Raw genomic sequence first — 17975 nt, 5'->3', positions numbered from 1 at the left:
GAATTGAAGCAAACTACCAAATAGAGGTAATTCTCACTTGTGAATGTAGGCCAAATATCCACAATGTGAATTATCTGTGCATTCTGGGTACTACCTTCCCCCTACGCTCTCAGACATGCAGTCTGATCACTTCCCCTCCCTAGGTGGGTTTTTCGACCATGACTGTCTGTCCTTGATTCCCTCCTGCAGCCTCACAAGGGCCAATTTCTTTTCTTTCTCTGACCCTCAATTGTCTCAGACAGATATAGCAGGGCCAGCTGTAGGCATAATAGACTGGGAAAGGGAGGAGAAGGGAAAAGAAAGATAGTGTGCTAGTAATTATTTTTCAACCCTTCTCTCTAATAGTCCTTAGAAAAGCTCCAAGCAACTTTCATTCCAGCTCACCACCTCCACTTTAATAAAACCAACATGTTTATTGACAGGTTAAAATCTGTGCCTTAGCAATAGACACTGTGAGGATATGAGTTTCCTAAGACCCTAAGCAAGAAGGAAATGGGGCTCAGTTCTGTCATCCCTAAAATGAGAATGTTGAACTATATGACCTCCAATCCATGGATTGTTTCTAGTTTTTAATTGTTGTGAATAGTGATGGTGTTGTTTTTATAAATTGGTCTATTGTTCTTAAAGTATAATCCTAGGGGCAGCTAAGTGGCAAAGTGAGTAGACAGCAGCCTTGGAGTCAGAAGGACCTGAGTTGGGATCTGGCCTCAGACACTTAACACACACACACACACATGCCTTGTGACCTTGGGCAAGTTACTTAACCCCAATTGCCCTCCAAAAAGCAAAATAAATAAATAAAATAAAGTGAGGAGGTTGCAATAAAGGCTTTCTGAGGTCCCTTCCAGACAGTCTTGTCATCCCAAAATAAATTGTTGGGGTTTGGGGTTTAAAAAAAATATCTAATCCTAGTAGTAGTATCCATATGTCAAAGAGTATGATCATTTTCATGGCTTTTATTATATACTACTAAATTCTTTCCAGAAAGATTATACTAATTGTTAGTTCCACCAGTAGCATGTTCCACAATTTATCTTAACTAATTTAATGGCATCTCCCAGGTCCCCCTTATCTTTTTACAGGTGAGAGAGACCCAGTGGGGTTAAGTAAGTCACTTACAGTCACACGAAGCAATGATAATAGAACCAGGATTAAAAGAAAGTCTTCTGACTCTAGCACTCTTTCCATTACCTCACTTAAATACTCATAATCTATTTAGGAACACAAATCTTGTGTGCAGTGAAATGACAGAACACAATTTAAATAACACTTCAAGGCAACAATGGAAGAGATGTCATGACAGACTTGATTAATTACCAGATGAATTATACCAACAATGATTGGTAGGATTTCAAAAGGAGGAGAGATTGGTTCCATCTGGAATGGTCATTTAGTTGTTTTGAACTGGTTCTTGAAGTATAGATAGGATTTGAATAGGCAGAGAGTATGAAGAAGGACATTTCAGACTTATGCTGGATTTGTCGATTTATCAAATTGTGTTTACCTTCCCAGAAATCATACTTTTGCCTACCAAGAGATAAGAAATGAAAGGGGGGGGGGGCGGCTAGGTGGCACAGTGAATAGAGTATAGGGAAATATATCTAGCCCTGGAGTCAGAGGACCCGAGTTCAGTTCAGGCCTCAGACACTTAACACTCACACAAAAATAGAGAATAGCACAGGCCCTGGAGTCAGGAGTACCTGAGTTCAAATCCAGCCTCAGACACTTAACACAAAAACTAGCCATGTGACCTTGGGCAAGTCACTTAATCCCAATTGCCCTCCAAAAAAAAGCAAAAAATAAAAGAAATGAAAGAGGGGGGACCATTAATATATCTAAAATCACAAATACAGTGCCTGAATTTTCCATGTGACTACCAATAGTCTTTCCCAAGTAGTACTCCCAGACTTCTTTATAAGTAAATCTTTTGAAGCCCAGGACCCAAATGTTCCTGTGGTAGGATCAAGTTCCTCCCAGCTCCCCACCATCTTCCATTTTGTATTTTTTATGCTTTTGCACAGAAAGACATTTAGTGTGACTAATCCAGGGACTGACCATCCAATTATAATTCAAACAAAAAGCTCATCTGTTGGAGTAAACCAGCTAAAAGAAAGTAAAAGAGGAACAAAACATTTGTTCAGTCAAAAAAAAATTAATGGAAACAGAACTGAATTTGTAGTCAGAGGACCTGGGTCCAGATCACAATTTTACTGCATAATACTCCTGTGATCCTGGAAAATTCATTTCTCTGAATCTGTTTCCTTTACCTCTAAAATTAGGGAGCTGCAGGGTGGATAGGTGGCACATTGAGTAAGAGCTCTGGCCCTGGAGTCAGAGGACCCGAGTTCGGTTCAGGCCTCAGACACTTAACACCCACACAAAAAAACTAGCTGTGTAACCTTGGGCAAATTACTTAACACCAAAGGCAAAAATAAATTAAAATTAGGGAGTTGACCTAGATGATTTCTAAGGTCCCTTCTAGCCCTAAATCCGAATTCCTTTACATTGTTACAAAAATATTGACATAATATTCAGATTCTTATGGATGTGGCACAATTTTTCAATGATATGTATCCCTCTGGTATAACAAAATACAGTAACTAAACTCTCTGATCTAGCAATGTTGTTTTTGTTATCAGAAGTCCTTACCCCTTTAATAACATCTAATAGAACACAAAATGCAACTTTTTACAATATAAAATTATCTTAGTTTTGTAGTCAACCATGGTTTAGTTGTCTACATCTTTTATAATTCTCATTTCAGACTACCTGAGAGCTATACCACATTATACCAGTGTTTTCATTAAAAAAACTCACTACTCCAAGATTGCCCCAGTTCTAATAACCTAACCACAAAAGAGAAATAAAAATGATGGTGAGGGTAGGAGAAGGCTTGGGGACCTTACAGCCCAGACAGTATGTAAATCATCTAATAGGATGCAAATGATTCAGAGGAAATACAATTAGGGCTTCCAGGGTAAATTATCTCTGCCTCAGGGTGAAGAATGCATATTAATTTTTGGATTCAGGTGGCATCTTTGCCTGATCTACTATGCTCTGAAATGGTTAGTGGCATTGCAATTCAGAGGACTTAAGTGAACTAGAAAGTAAATGCCTTGTTTAAAAGAAAAGAGTTTAGGTAGTTATGCTGTCTGACTGAAGATGTTTGAAACAAGAGTCAGAGAATAGAACAGAGCTAACAGGGACCTTCGAGACCATCTGGTCCAGACTCCTTACATAATATTTCCAAAGATCACAATGACATCAGCAGACAAGATAAAAATATGAATTACTGAAAAATGAAAACTTCACCTTAAGAAATTGGATGAGGTCTCTGATCATTCTCCTCTTTTTGGCTAATCCCCTGAGAATCCTGACATCTTAAATATTGACACTGAATGTATTTCCTCAACTCCTATTAAAATATGATTGGTATTCTCTGTGGAAAGGGCAGGAAATTGAGGGAATAGTTAGTATTTCAGTATTAGAAATGAGAAATGGATGGAAAAACAAAGACCAATCACAGCAGAGGAGGAATCTGGGTTTGCTGTCTTTTTGTGGGGGAGCTTTTTTTTTGGGGGGGGGAGAGGTTGTTTTTTGTTTTTGTTTTTTACCAGTAGATAAATGCTTAGAACATCAGGTTTTGTGAAATCATGGCCAAAGGACACCACCTTCAATGGTGACTAGCTGTCCCCTTTACTCACAAGAGGGATATTGGCCACAAGAGAAGCCAAATGAGGGAGTAAAATAAATCCAGGCTTATTGCTAGGAAAACAAGTCAAAGTTCATGATCTCTCAGTAGTTTCATTTGAACATCTGAAGGACTGAATATTATATCAGTTCTTCTATTTTAGGCCCATGACATAATGTCGCTTCTTTGGAGAAATTCCAATATGGAATTTCCAAAAACATATTAAATAAAAAAATTATAGCTAGAAAGTACCTTAGAGTCACTTAATCCATCTAACCCTCATTTTATAGATGAAGAAACTATGGCCCAGAAAAATTAGGTGACTTGTGCAAGGCAACACAACTAATTAGTGGCAAAACAAGAATTTTTAATGGATTATTAAATGGAAGTTAAAGTTATATGTGGTCCAACTTTAACCTCTTCAATTTGACATCGTACAAACTTCACTCTGCCCAAATGATTCACTAATACTTTCATTATGCAGAATCCTGGGTTGGAGAGATCTTTGCTCTTTGCCTCGAGGAAGAGTACATTTCTGATGTTCTTTTGGCCATCATAAAGGATGTTGTTTAACCACAAATATATACACTTTCAAGGGGAAGTGAATTTCTACTTCATTAGATCAGTGTTGATAGTCTATCTGGATAAATAAGGCCTTTAAATGGGCCTTTTATATACTAATGGAAAAAATATAAAACTGGAAATCTGAAGATTTAAGTTCTAATTTTGGTTCTACCATCAACTCACTGGTGACCTTGGACAAATAATATTCTCTCAATAGTCTTTAGTTTCCTCCACCTGTAAAATGAGGGGTTTGGACTAAAGTCCCTTTCTGTATCAATGTTCTATTGATAAATGAAGCACTAAGCATTACTGTGTGGCACTGGGCAAGCCACTTTATTTCTCTGAGTTTGTTTGCTCATCTGTAAAATGGAGATAATAATATCTGCACTATCTACCTTTACAAGGTGTTATGATAAAAGCATTTTGTAAACCTTAATGCACCATAGAAATGTGGCTGTTGTTCAATTGACATTTGTTAAACATGGGTGTAGTGCAAAAAATACTGAATTTAGAGTCCAAATACCCAAATTTGAACTGCAGATTTGCTACTTACAACTTATATACCCTGGGGCAACTCCATCCATTTCCAGGGAATTCATTTTTCTCACCTATAGTATGAGAGGGTTGAATTAGATAATTTATAAGATTCCCTTTTAGCTCTAAATCCTGTGACATACCCACTATTCCAGGCACTCACTGGATCTCTTTGCTTCACTTATAACAGAGATCCAGTCATTGTTCCTCAGCTGTAGGCCTTGCTGACCCTCCAAAAAACAGAGCTCTCCAAGCACCATGAGTGGCAAGTTTCTTCAGCTGTAAACATGGCTGGGTTAAACTGGAAGACCTTTAAGGTCCTTTCAAGTTGAATCTAAATCCATGAGCTTATGAAGATACAGATATGCATTCCAGCCCCTAACGTAGACAAAAAAAATGTTGTTTATATATGGGGGGAAAAAGTTGACTGGAATAATTCCACCTTTGAACTACAGTAACTTTTATTATATGTACTTCTAATAAAGGGTGTCCCAATATTTTTAAGACATTCTGTAGATGCATTTTAAAATCATAAGGATTAAAACTGCACAAAGACTTTAGGGACATTTTTGATATGGCAATCATCATATACTACTCTTATACTTAGTTACCTTTACGTGTATTTAATTTATCTCCCCAATTAGATTACAAGCTTCTTGAATTCAGGAATGTCTTATACTTTTTTTTTTCCTGTATAACTTTCATTGTCTGGAATACAATATTAGCTGAACAAATATTTGCTTGATTGAAAAAAAATAAATGTGGGGCTCTATTAAAAATGTAGATGTTCTGAATTGAGGTTAACACAAAAATTCAAGGACTTCAAACTACCCCCAGAGAATAACTAATTCCAAAAAGAGGATCTTTAATAATAAAATTCCTAATATAATTTCCCCCATCTCCACCTCTACGTGTATAGTCATCTCTTGGTATAAAATCAAAACTAACCTCCCTTCTTTTCTTTTTCTTTCTATTCACGAATTTAGCATTATCTTCCTATTCTGGGTCCTCCAAAACACAAATCATTCTTAAGCCCCTTTTCTTTGGTCAATTGCCTCACAAACAGATTTCAGAAAAAGCCCTTACTTTCCTACCCCTGACTCTCCCACTTTCACAGTATTTACACCTTTGTCCCCCTTTTTCCTCTTCTTTTCATATCTGTCCCTTTCCTTCTCTCTTCCTTTCCAAATATGGCAAATATACCTATTTTCGTGAAATCAGTCTTCTCAGTTTTCCATTTCATAAGATAGAGATGATCTAAATCTGGGGTAAAAAGAATGAGACAACAAGCATTTTTTAAGTACCTACTGTATGCTCAGTTCTTCTTTAGGTGGGGGAGGGTGGTGGTGGTGGTGGTGCAGAGTTAAAAAGAATAAAATTTGAAACCTGCCCACAAAGAGCTAGAAAGGTTGATTTTGATAATGGGTTACCAAAGTGAAATTAGAGATCTCCAAGGTGCATTTTTAATCTTAAGGTTACCTTGATAGAGAGGAACTATGGCCTGTCCCAACTCTTTCTTAGTGCCCTCATCAGAATCATAGCCTGAAGGGAACGTGGAGCTATTTCTAGGGAGTGTTTCTGATATTTTTTTGATCTTCACAAGGTAGATTCTTTGGATACAGTGTCATAAACTTATGTCTCCAGCCTTAACTCATACTACTCTTTCTCACCCCTTGCCCCATGGACCCCATGGATGCTTTCTCATCCCCAAATGAGGTTTTCCACCTCTATCTAAAAGCCTTTGCTGAAAACTTCCCCTACTGGCAGAAAGCACTCTCCTCCTCCTTCATCTTTACCCATTTCCAAAACTACTTTATCCATGAAGTCTTAATGTTGGTTTCCATCCCCACAGTGATCTTTCCCTCATCTTAAACTCTGCACTATTTGTATTCCTCTTACAAATTTATATTTATATTCTTATTTAAATTTTTTTTTTTAAAATTCAGGTATCTCATCCCGGCCCCTGCTAACTCCTTGAGATCAGATACTCTTATTTTATTTATATTTGTACCTCCCCCTAGCACCTAGCTCAGCTCAGTGCGCAGAGTAGGCACCTAGTCAGTGCTTGGATGGATGGATGGATTCGTGGATGAAAAAAAAATGAGCGTACGATTCAGTTGAGAACATAACACACAAGTGAGACAGTTAACCCAAAGCAGACTTTAAGTGTCAAATAGGTGACGCCGATCAATTCTGAGAGAATTCAGTGGAGACAGCTCGCTGGTTGAAGAGGGAAGACTTATCAGAAGAAGTGGGGTTTGAGTTGATCTTTGAAGGATGAAGTGGAGTTGCTGCTTTAGGGAAAAAAAAAAAAGCGTGAGGAAGTGAGGGCACTGGGGCAGATAGTAAATGATGCAGTTTTTAGCTTTCCTCGTCCACCTAAGCTGCTCTTATATTGGCAGCGAAGCAACCTCACCAGGAAATGTGTGTATCCGCCACAATGCTAATGCACCTAGTAGGCGCTAGATAAATAGCTGAATGAATGGAAGTGGAATGAATGAATAAAATGAAATGACATCAAGAAGGCTACCAATGAAGGGGTAATCCGTTTCGCTTTCTAGCCAGCGGGTGGCCTTGGGAAGCCAGTAGCGTAGCTCCGAGCTGGGACGGGCTGGGCCGGGCTGGGCAGGGCTGGGCTGGGCCAGGCCAAGCGGGAGCTGGGATGGTGGGGGAAGGGGCGTTGCCATCTGCTGCTCCTTCCCAGGCTATTGGATTAGTGGCCTTCAGGGATGAGCTCAGCCAGATCGGCTTTCAGCTGCAGCCTCTTCCCTGTCCTGGAAGGAGGGGAGCCGGCGGGCGGCGGCGGCGGCGGCGGCGGCAGCGGCAGCGGCAGCAGTAACAACAGCAGCGGCTACAGCTATAGCAGAAGTCAGGATCTCGGCACAAAGCCTCCCGGCCCAGAGAGAAGAAGCTCACTGCAGTCACTGCATCGCCCCGGGGCACAGGGGAAGCGAGCCTGCAGGAGCCCCGGGGGCCGAGGCACTAGGGCCAGTGGCCCCTGAGAGACCGAGCTCCCAGCACTGGCCGGGCGCACTCCATGTCTCCTCTGCTGCCCGAGTACGCGCGCTGACCGCGGCGCCCCTGACCGCCCCAGACAGACCAGCAGACAGATGTTTCTTTCCCGCCGCTGCTGAGGCTCCCAACTTCTCCAAGTGCTCTGCAACTCTGGGGCGGCCCCGGTCTTCCCGAGAGCCTGGAAGCGCTCTCTCCCTCCCTGCGCGCTACCGGGGTCAGTTTTGGGAGGACGCGCTCTCCGGAGAAGGAGAGAGGAGCCCGGAATTCCATACCCCCTCCTCCCGGTCACCCAACGGGGCGCGGCTGCTGGGCGAGTTGGAGCTTTGCTCGTAGACTCGGTGAGCTGGAAATTGGCTGGCACTTGGAGATAACTAGATTCATATATGTATTTTATGGTAAGTACCGTAATCTCTCTATGGCTCATTCTTCCTCAGCTCTCTGGGTTTGAATTTTAAGCTGTTCAAAGGGGGACTGATCGGATCCCGACTGCTTTACAAGTTAAGCACCATGCATGCCTTTATGAAGCTGTTCTGAAGCACGCTGTTGTGGTCTGCATACACACAATCCATACTTCTTCCCAGTCCACTACCCTCTTTCCCCAGGGAGTCTCCGTGCCCCCTCGCTCCTTAGGAACAGGAAGGGTGATTTTTTTTTTTTTTTGGTATGTGACAAGCATCTGCCCCAAGCAAGCAATGGGGGGGTGGGGGGGAGGGGGGACGATTCTTGCAGCTTTTGTTCGCGGGCGGTTTGATTTATTGACAACCTCCAGGAGCTCGGTGGTTCTCTGAGTAACCCAGTGAACGCCTGTGCCAGCATCACTCTCCGGCGGAGGTTGAATCGCCCAGGTTGTACACTGGTCTAAATTAATTCCCCCCCCCCCTTCCCCCAGGCCCTCCAGTTTGTAATCCAAACTTGGATAAAGAAAGCCTGGGAATACCCCTGAAACCAAAGGCCAAAGGAACCGTTTGGATTCAAGATCTCCAAAGTAAGTGTCCGGAGACAGCGCTAATTCTGTCATTGTTGGCAAAGCTTTTTTCTTTTCTTTTCATTTTGCAACAGAATCCTTGGTATTCTGGGGAGATGTGGTGCGATTTAGGAAATATCCCATCGGGAAACACAATCCACAGGGTTTCACTGTCCTAGAGTTGCAATGGACTTCCACCATATATTTCTCTTCTAACTCAGCACATTTGATTGGCCTAAAAATATTCGGTTCATGATTGGTTTTACTTATTTCTCAAAGAATCTGCCATTTAAACACATTCCAGTACCGAGAGGATAAAGGTGTTCTTGTGTGTTTCTAAGCAGTATTTGTGGCTAAAATAGAAAGTTAAAGACTTGAATTCTTTCTGAGCTGGTATGCTTTTTCACTTTTAATATATTTGACCTTTGTAAAGTGCTTTTAACTTGCCTTGAATGTTCTTAAGAACATTTCTAGGAGGTGGACTGGAAAGTGTGATTAGCCCCAATTTACAGACTGAAAAACTGATAGGTTAAATTTTTAAGCCTAAAGCCACATAGCTAGTTGGTTGCAGATCTGGGATTAGAACCTTGGTCTGCTGACTCATAACTTTTTCCACTCCCCCAAGAATCCCCAACCAGTAAGTAAATTGAGAATTACCTGTAGATCTTAAAGCTTCATTCCCATGTAAATCTTCAAATCTAATGCTCCCATTTACCTTCATTTCAAGTTCATGAGGTCTACCAAAGTGCTGGCAAAATAATACTTGACATATATACCCTCCCTTTTCCTCCCCCCCTTGAATATACCTTACATTATGGTTAGTATCCTTACTTCCTAGGTAATAAACACTTTTCCATCACACACAAAATGCTGAAGCCCTACATTTGATCAGACTTTCGTATATCATGTATGAAATATGTAGCTTTATTTCTTTGTCTCTCAGGAAATAGAAAAATAAAATAGAGGCAAGTTCAGGATTATCTTTCTATTCCTCTGTGGGCTCAGCCTGTAATCACCAAGCCCCAAGACCACAGCAGGTCTTCCCACCTCCCCAACAAGCTGCTGTTGTTCAGTCTTGTCCAACTTTTTGTGACTACACACTTCAATACTGTCCATGGGGTTTTCTTGACAAAGATACTGGAGTGGTTTGCCATTTCCTTCTTCAGTGGATTAAGGCCAACAGAGGTTAAGTGACTTGCTCAGGGTCACAAAGTTAGCTCAGGTCTGAGGCCATATCTGAACTCAGGTTTTTTCTGACTCCTGGCCCAGTACTTTATCCAAATGAGTCACCTAGTTGCCTCCAACAAAAGCTACTCTGACCCTAACAAAAAGCATATATTTTTAAGGTGGACAATACCCAAATGTTTGAAAGTCAAGAAAGAAAATATTACCAAGGTACCAAGTCTACTAATATAGGAGTTATGACCAAAAGTAGTAAAAAAATTTATTATAATTGTAGTAATAGCTGTGTGACAGTATGAGATAGTGTATAGAAGTATTTTGCCATCAGGAAGACCTGAGTTCCAATTCAGCCACTGACATTTTAGCTGTGATAACTGACTAAATCACTTAACCCTTCAGTGCCTCAGGCAACTAACTCTCTAAGACTAGGAATTACTGTGGGGAGTTTTCTACTTGGGGAATTCCTAATACTGAAGAAATCATAGGTTCTGACCTCTTTCCTTGATCACTCTCCCCCCTTCTCCCATAATAGAAACTGCATGATGTAGAACAAGCAATAAATTTGGAGTCAGAGTGCCTGGTTTTGAATGGTGGCTCTGCTTTCTATTCCCTGTGTGACCTTGAACAGGTCAAGTCACCCTCCCTCATCTTCAGTTTCCTTTATTTGTAAAAGGAGAGCTTTAGACTTAGTCTCTAACGTTCCTTCCAGCTGTAAATCTTATGAGCCTATACTTAATAATAGTAATAGCTTCGCATCAAGCACATTTCACTTGAGAAACTCATGCTTTCTAAGCCTGATCTCATTCATTTTCCAAGATAAGCTATTAAGGCCGATAGCCTGGGCTTATACCTTTTTTCTAGTTGGGACTACTTGAGAAGCCACATGGTCTTTCCTGCAGAACGCTAAAAAAGAACCCTAGCCTCCAGATTTGTTTTTTAGCTTTGTTTACTCGAATGTAAATTCCTTACCGACTGTAGGCCTGGACCTCCCACTTCTATCTCCATGCCCCCTCCTCCTCTTTGTTCAGTGTTAGCTTGGTGTTAAGTAGCTCAGTTGTTATACTGAGGAATACTACCACCCTGTTCCCTGCTGTGTCTTAAAGTGGAATGTGAGTGAAAGAGTAGACTTAGGCTCTTTTTGAATGAAGGCCAATGATTGGTTAACTTAATAGTCTTTATTGCTCTAATGGATGCTCCGATCTTCCCAGACCCCAGCAACTACTTCATTTGTCTGAAGCTCAGTTTCCTTATCTGTAATGAGGAGAGTGGACTAAGTGACTTCTAAAGCCCTTTCCAGTTCTCCTATGATCAAGCTATCACATTTGCTTGATAATCCTAGTTTTTAGGGCTAGAGAAATACCTGTGTGATAATAATGTATAAGGAAAGTTTAAGGAATAAAAACGTACAACTTTTACCTTGAGAGGTTAAAGGGTGGAAATGTAAACAGATTTTAATAATGGTTGAAGGTTGTCAGTGGATGACAGATTGATGGTAGGCTGTTAAGAAAAGCTGGGGATATTGTCATAGATTGTCAACCCAATAAGATGATGTTATTAGGGGTAATAATAGCCTCTTCCTTGGTGGTCTGAGTACTGAAAGAACTAAGGAGGGGACTCTGGGAAAACAGTTCTTATGGGTCCTGCTTAGGTTGCAGGGATCCTTGCCTCAAGAAATAGCTAGGCTTTTAGAAAAAATCTTTTCAGGGAGAATTGGAAAAGGTAATAGATAAAGATAGGGTGGAAATGTAGAAGAGATATACACCAAAGACTACGGTATGAGGAGCTTGATAGACTAGAATAGGTCAGGTGAGAGTCTGGGGAAAGTGCAGATAAAAAACAATAGATAATCCTAAAATAACTTATTTTAAGCTTTGGAATCCTAGGTATGAGAAACATTTTCTTTAAGGCAGATTCCTTTAAAGTACCTGCCCATTCTGAAGAAATGGTCTACAATCTGGTATTAATGGCAAATGATGGTTTCACATTTCCCCCTTTCTTTTCAACCAATTTGAATTTTAGCCTGGGCCTATAATGCCTTAATTATTTAGGGTCTAGGGCAAGGCTGTGTGTGAGTCATAGAGGCATAAGAGTGCCTGGCCTAGAATCAAGAAAATCTGAGTTCAAATCTATACTTTTTAGCTGTGTGACTCTGGACAAATTACTTAACCTCTCTTTGTCTCAGTTCCCTTATCAGTAAAATGGGGATAATAATTGTACCTTCCAGGATTGTCCTGAGGATCAAGTGAGATAATAATTGTAAAGCACTTAGCACAGTGTCTGGCATGTTCCAATCACTATAGAAATGTTAACTTTTTTTCTTTTTTTGAGAGGGGAGACTTTCATTGACTTGAAAATCTTATTGTATAAGAGGACACATACCCATCACAGTGTCAGAGATTTTGAGTCAGAAGGGATAAATCACTTAAATTATCTGGACCTCCGTATCCTTGTCTATAAAATGAGGAAGTTGGATTCAGTGGTACCTAAGGAAGCTTTTGGCTTTGACTACATGATTCCATAACCCTAGCCTTGGTTTTTGGTGCAGTCTTCAGCTGAAATGCCTTGGAAGTATTTTTATGGGAAAAGAGTAAAGTTTAAAACCTGTCTGACAGCTTCTATCTCATTCAGTTCAACAAAGTGTGTGTGTGTGTGTGTGTGTGTGTGTGTGTGTATAATATATATGTATATATTACTATGTGCCAAGCCCTGTGCTAAGTGCTTTACAATTATTAATATCATTTGATCCTCAAGACAGCCCTGAGATAGTATTTTTCTTTTTGGAGGGCAATTGGGGTTAAGTGACTTGCCCAAAGTCACACAGTTAGTAAGTGTGTCAAGTGTCTGAGGCAGGATTTGAACTCAGGTCCTCCTGACTTCAGGTCCATTCACTGCACCACCTAGCTGCCTCAAGAGATAGTATTATTCTCCCTATTTTACAGATGAAGGAACTGAGGAAAAGAAAGGTTAAGTAATTTGTCCAGGGTCACAGAGTTAATATACTGGGGAATAAACATCTAGATGAGACATCTATCATCCCCATTAATTATTTGGGGCATAAAACAAAACACTGGGTTACTACAATATACAGTTTACATGAGAAATTCATTAGAAAGGTGCAAAACTCAGTTCTGTGTGAGGTCTGAAGGGGAAAGTTGTTATTGATAAAGATTAGAAAAAGATTTATCTTATCTTATTTTATTTATTTAAATTTTTTTTTGCTTTTTGGAGGGCAATTGGGGTTAAGTAACTTGCCCAAGGTCACATGGCTAGTTTTTGTGTTAAGTGTCTTGAGGCTACATTTGAACTCAGGTCCTCCTGACTCTGGGGGGCCAGCCCTCTACTCACTGCCCCACCTAGCCGCCCTTTTTTAAATTTAATTTTATTTATTTTTTTTTTTAGAAAAAGATTTATCAAAGAGATGGCATTTGAGTTGGACTTTCATTGAGTAGGATTTCATTTGGTGTCAGAACCAAGAGCTAAGGCAGGACCAGTGTGTATGTGCATACCAGTGGTATGCTGGTAAATGTTTAATAACAGGTTCTCTGAAAAGAAATGTACACAAAGACACACTTTTAAGTTTCATCTGTATTATTACCAGCTTCTTGATGATTTAGAGACACTTTTAAGCTTAATCTGCATTATGACCATTTTTTGACGACCTTTATTTATTTATTTATTTGTTTATTTTTGCTTTTTGGAGGGGAAAGGTAGGGCAATTGAGTGACTACTTTCTTAAGTTGAGACAATCAACAAAACCATAAATCAAACCCTGAATTTGTAGTGGTTGCAATTTCCAAGGTATAAATGCTCACATTGAAAATTTAACTCTCAGAAAGAGCTGGTAGGAACTGGCTTAGGTACATTTGCCCATGGCCATAGGACTCTTGTCTTTGCATCATGAGGTGAGTGAGATCCTAGCAACCAAGCACTGTGTGTGCCCCACAAGCAATAAGTGAGGAGTGGAAGAAAGGAGATAGGAGAAAAAATTCAGGGTGGTCAGACCTAGGAGTTCCTCTCAGGAGCCAGTCAAGGCAACACTAACAAATGAATAGCCATTCTGTCCCCTGTCAGGATCCCCAGGGTGAACTATTCTCTCCTCTTACTACAAATTTTGTCAGACTAGTTAAACCTATGAGTGACCTCCTTCTCTGTCCCATGCTGATTTAATAGTTAGATCTAATAATTAACTTGGCCCTCTCAGCGTCTGGAGGCTGTCAAACGTAGAGTGAGGATCTATCTTGAGTATCTGAGTACCCAGGTAATATGACTATATTCAGAAAGGATTGCCAGAATTCAGCATATATTTGCCTAGGCTACATTTGTTATTTGTCTAGGGACTTGGGCTAAGGGAGTGAACCTTTGTGCTCAGTGTGGCCGTTTTCTGCCCTTCCGAGAAGAGTAAAATACACACATTGGAAATTATTTCATTTTCCTTGATTTGCCCGTGATTTTCATGTGAGCTTCTGGCTTACAGCCAGATAATTAAAAGGAACCTTCCTCCTCTGTTCTGGGAGTTAAACAGGCTTCCTGGGGATTCTGGTAATTCCATTTCTACTTTCCTTAGGCATCTTTGCCTTCTGAAATAATGATACCACCTTGCATTTGTATAGTGCTTTAGAAAAGACAAACTACTTTCACATCTATTATCTTAATTAATTGCCACAACAATTATTGGTGTAGATGTCCTTTCTATTAGAGGAGAAATTGAGGTTTAGAAAGATTAGTGTCTTGCCCAAGGTTCCAATGGACAGTGTTAGGGACAGGCTAGAAAGAACCCAGACCTTCTGACTGTACATTCAGTGTTCCTTCCACTTCAGAAGGTAGGTAGAGAAGGTAACTGACTTTGAGTCAGAGAACCTGATTCAAATCCCCATTTCTGCCACTTCTGCCTCTGTGATCTCAGGCAAGCCATTTAATCTCAAGGGCTCAGTTTCCCCTCAGTAAAATGAGATATAAATGGCCCCCTCTGAAGGGACCATTATTGTTTGATCATGCTGCTATGTTTGCTTGATAATTCTGGTTTCCAGGTATAGGGTTAACTTTATGCTTGGGTGGAGTCTTTGATAGGATTTACAGAGTATAGGGAAGGCCCAGAAAATACTTTTATTGGAGAAGTAAGAGTCAAGTATAACTGCAAAGTTTCAAGCCTGGAACAGTAATGGCACTATTGATCACAGGAAGTGAATTCTCCAGAGGAGAATCCAATCTGGGTGGGAATATGATGGCTTTGGTTTTAAACATATTCAATTTGAGGTGCTTGGTAGAGCATCTGGGTGGAAATGTCCAACAGGCATTTGGAGAAAAAGGCCTGAAGTTTGGAAGACAGGCTAAAGAGAAAGAGCATAGTATAGTAGAAGGAGGGAGCAGGGGGACCAGAGTTGGTGGGCCTGGGTTCAAATCTCAGCTCTGTTTGACTGGGGGCAATTCCTCATTTCATCTCTCTGGACCTTATTTGGGGTATGTGTAACATGAGGGGGGTGGACTAGATGACCTCTATGGTATCTTTATCATTCTAAAATTAATGAGCTAGAAGTGTATATTACCAGTTAGATCTGCTTCTATAAGTTAGAGATGTAAATTTCGTTGAAGCCTTGAAATTAGGTGAGTTCTCCCAAGGAGAGAGTGGAGAGAGAAACAAGCTGAGGGTAGACAACTGAACCTGTAACCTTGAAGTATATATTGGGGTTTGTTTTTTTCGGAGGAGAGAAGGCAGGGCGATTGATGTTAAGTGACTTGCCCAAGGTCACACAGCTAGTTGTGTCAAGTGTCTGAGGCCAGATTTGAACTCAGGTTCTCCTGACTACAGTACTGGTGCCAGTCCTGATTCTAGGGCTGGTGCTCTATTCACTGCATCACCTAGCTGTCCCAAGGTAGATGCCCCAGTATATATTGGTAGATTGTTAATGAATGTAACTTGGAAATCAGTGCTACACAATGTATTATCTTACTACACCTATGCATTCTTAGGAATTGACTATTATCTTTACTACAGGATATATCATACTAGTTACTTGTTTATTCCTAAACTATAAGTGTAACTACTTAGGACCATTACATTCCCCCTTCATTTCTATCTATATATCTTTTCTTTTCTCCTAGGCTCTGACTTTCTTCCCTCACCTTCCTCACTCCTCCAAGGAGCAGCTTAATTAAATCAGACAGGACCCTCTAATACCTTTCTCTCAATTCAGTGAGCATAAGGAGGTGGAACTAGGAAAATCAACCTTGTCTGACATTACAGGGAGGGGAGCCCAACACCTGTTTGTTTTTAAATCACTAAATACCTCTATGCGCACATGAATACACATGTACATCTGTAAACATGTATATATTCATGTGCCACACATGTTGTGTGTTAATGATTTTGTGGCAGGTCCATCTTGTGATCTCTTTAGGTTAAGCTTGATGGGTGCGTGTTTTTGTCTAACTCTGGCATGCCTTTATTTTAAGAAAACCTAATTTACTCAGATTTTTATTTGCCAAGCGAATTATAGGTTATCAGAATCAAGAATATTTGACAGGGACAGTTATGTGGATAGAGCACTGGCCTTGGAATAAAGAAGACCTGAGTTCAAATTCTGCCCCAGACACCAGCAGTGTGACCTCAGGCAAGTCACTTAACCTTAATTGTCTAAAAAAAAAAAAGAATATTTGACTATTTGCTTTAATAAAATTATGCCCCCAAAATGATCCTTTGGTTGGGAAAACTATCCCTAGGCCATAATACATTTTTAGGTGTAGTTTGACTTAAGAAAATTTAATTTACACCTAAGTTTTCAGAACTATTTCTGTTGTGCCAAATGGAGGTCCATTCCCATTTATCTGTATCTTATGTTCCCCAGTTATGGTGAGGAAAGGTTAGGAGGTTCTGAATTCTTGTTACCACCTGGCTCTCAAATAGTTGGGTCTTTTACAAATGAATTTGCAGGGTAAATTGGCAAAGCTATCGTCCCAGCTATGCTGTGCTAGGAGAAGCAACCTTTTCAGGCTCCTTAGGCTGGCTATCTACATACCACCGGTTCCTTTTACATTCACATCATCCCTTCTCTCCCTGCTTGGGAGGCACCACTCCACATTTCCAACTGGTCTCCGTACCAATCACTAGGCTAAAAGAACCCACCCCACTGACTTTAGCGAACACACTCAGAAATACAGACAAGATTCCCATGGAAACCAAGTTATAGAGTCATCCAGCAAAACCACATCGTCTTGGGTCCAAGGGATATAGCATTCATGATGATTTGGGTGAGAGAAGGACTTGAATCTCCCTTTGGATTCTGGAGAAGAAAAGATTTGCTGAGACAATTAGTAAGGTATGTAGGATCACTAGGAACATATTTAACTTACTGGGAACATATTGAACAAGATCTTTTTAAGGACTTCAGTGCCTTAATTGTTGGTTTCCATGAATGAATCATAGAATATTAAGGTGGAAAGGGAATTTAGAGTTTAAACAATCCAACCTCCACATTTTAAAGATACAGAAACTGAGTCCCATAAGACTTAAACAAATGGTATTAATAATAATGTATGGAGTACTTTCCATACATTCTCAATTCAGTGAGGCAGGTAGGACATCTTGTAGATGAAGAAACTGAGGCACAAAGGTTAAATAAACAACAAGTACAAGATCATGAAAATAATAACAGAATCGGGATTCAAACTTAGGTCTCCTGACTTCTAGGTTTAACACTTTGCACTACACTACAGGGCCTGCCGGGCTGCCAAGTGGCACCATGTTGCACAGAGCCCTGGAACTGGAGTCAGGAAGACTGATCTTCCTGAGTTCTAATGTAGCCTTAGATACTTAGCTGTGTGACCCTAGATAAGTCACTTAACCCTGTTTTCCTTCAGTTTCCTCATCTGTCAAATGAGCTGGAGAAGGAAATGGCAAACCACTCGACCATCTTCACCAAGAAACCCCCAAATGAGGTCACAAAGAATCTTACACGACTGAACAACAGGGCCTATTTGGAGACGCTTAACAGTTATAGCATATACTTAAAAGTAATAAAGGAATAAAAC

General features: G+C 40.4%; 1 protein-coding gene across 3 annotated transcripts in view; it reads left to right on the top strand.

The window, feature by feature from the left end:
- The first annotated feature begins 7542 nt into the window (after window positions 1-7542).
- The window catches only part of LOC138176522 (SPRY domain-containing SOCS box protein 4), a 155380-nt gene continuing 144947 nt past the window's right edge, over window positions 7543-17975 (top strand). For 2 of the 3 annotated variants that reach the window (XM_069107311.1, XM_069107313.1), the window contains exon 1: window positions 7543-8199. The gene's annotated coding sequence lies outside the window, so the exon portion shown is untranslated. Of the gene's footprint in view, window positions 8200-8693; window positions 8790-17975 lie in introns of all 3 variants that reach the window. The other variant, XM_069107312.1, reaches the window with a different exon arrangement.

The sequence above is a fragment of the Petaurus breviceps genome, unplaced genomic scaffold (assembly GCF_028583685.1).
Source record: "Petaurus breviceps papuanus isolate PSGF00001 unplaced genomic scaffold, PetGlider_PUasm1.0 89824, whole genome shotgun sequence".
Classification (NCBI taxonomy): domain Eukaryota; kingdom Metazoa; phylum Chordata; class Mammalia; order Diprotodontia; family Petauridae; genus Petaurus; species Petaurus breviceps.
This window is presented reverse-complemented; position numbering and strand designations above follow the sequence as displayed.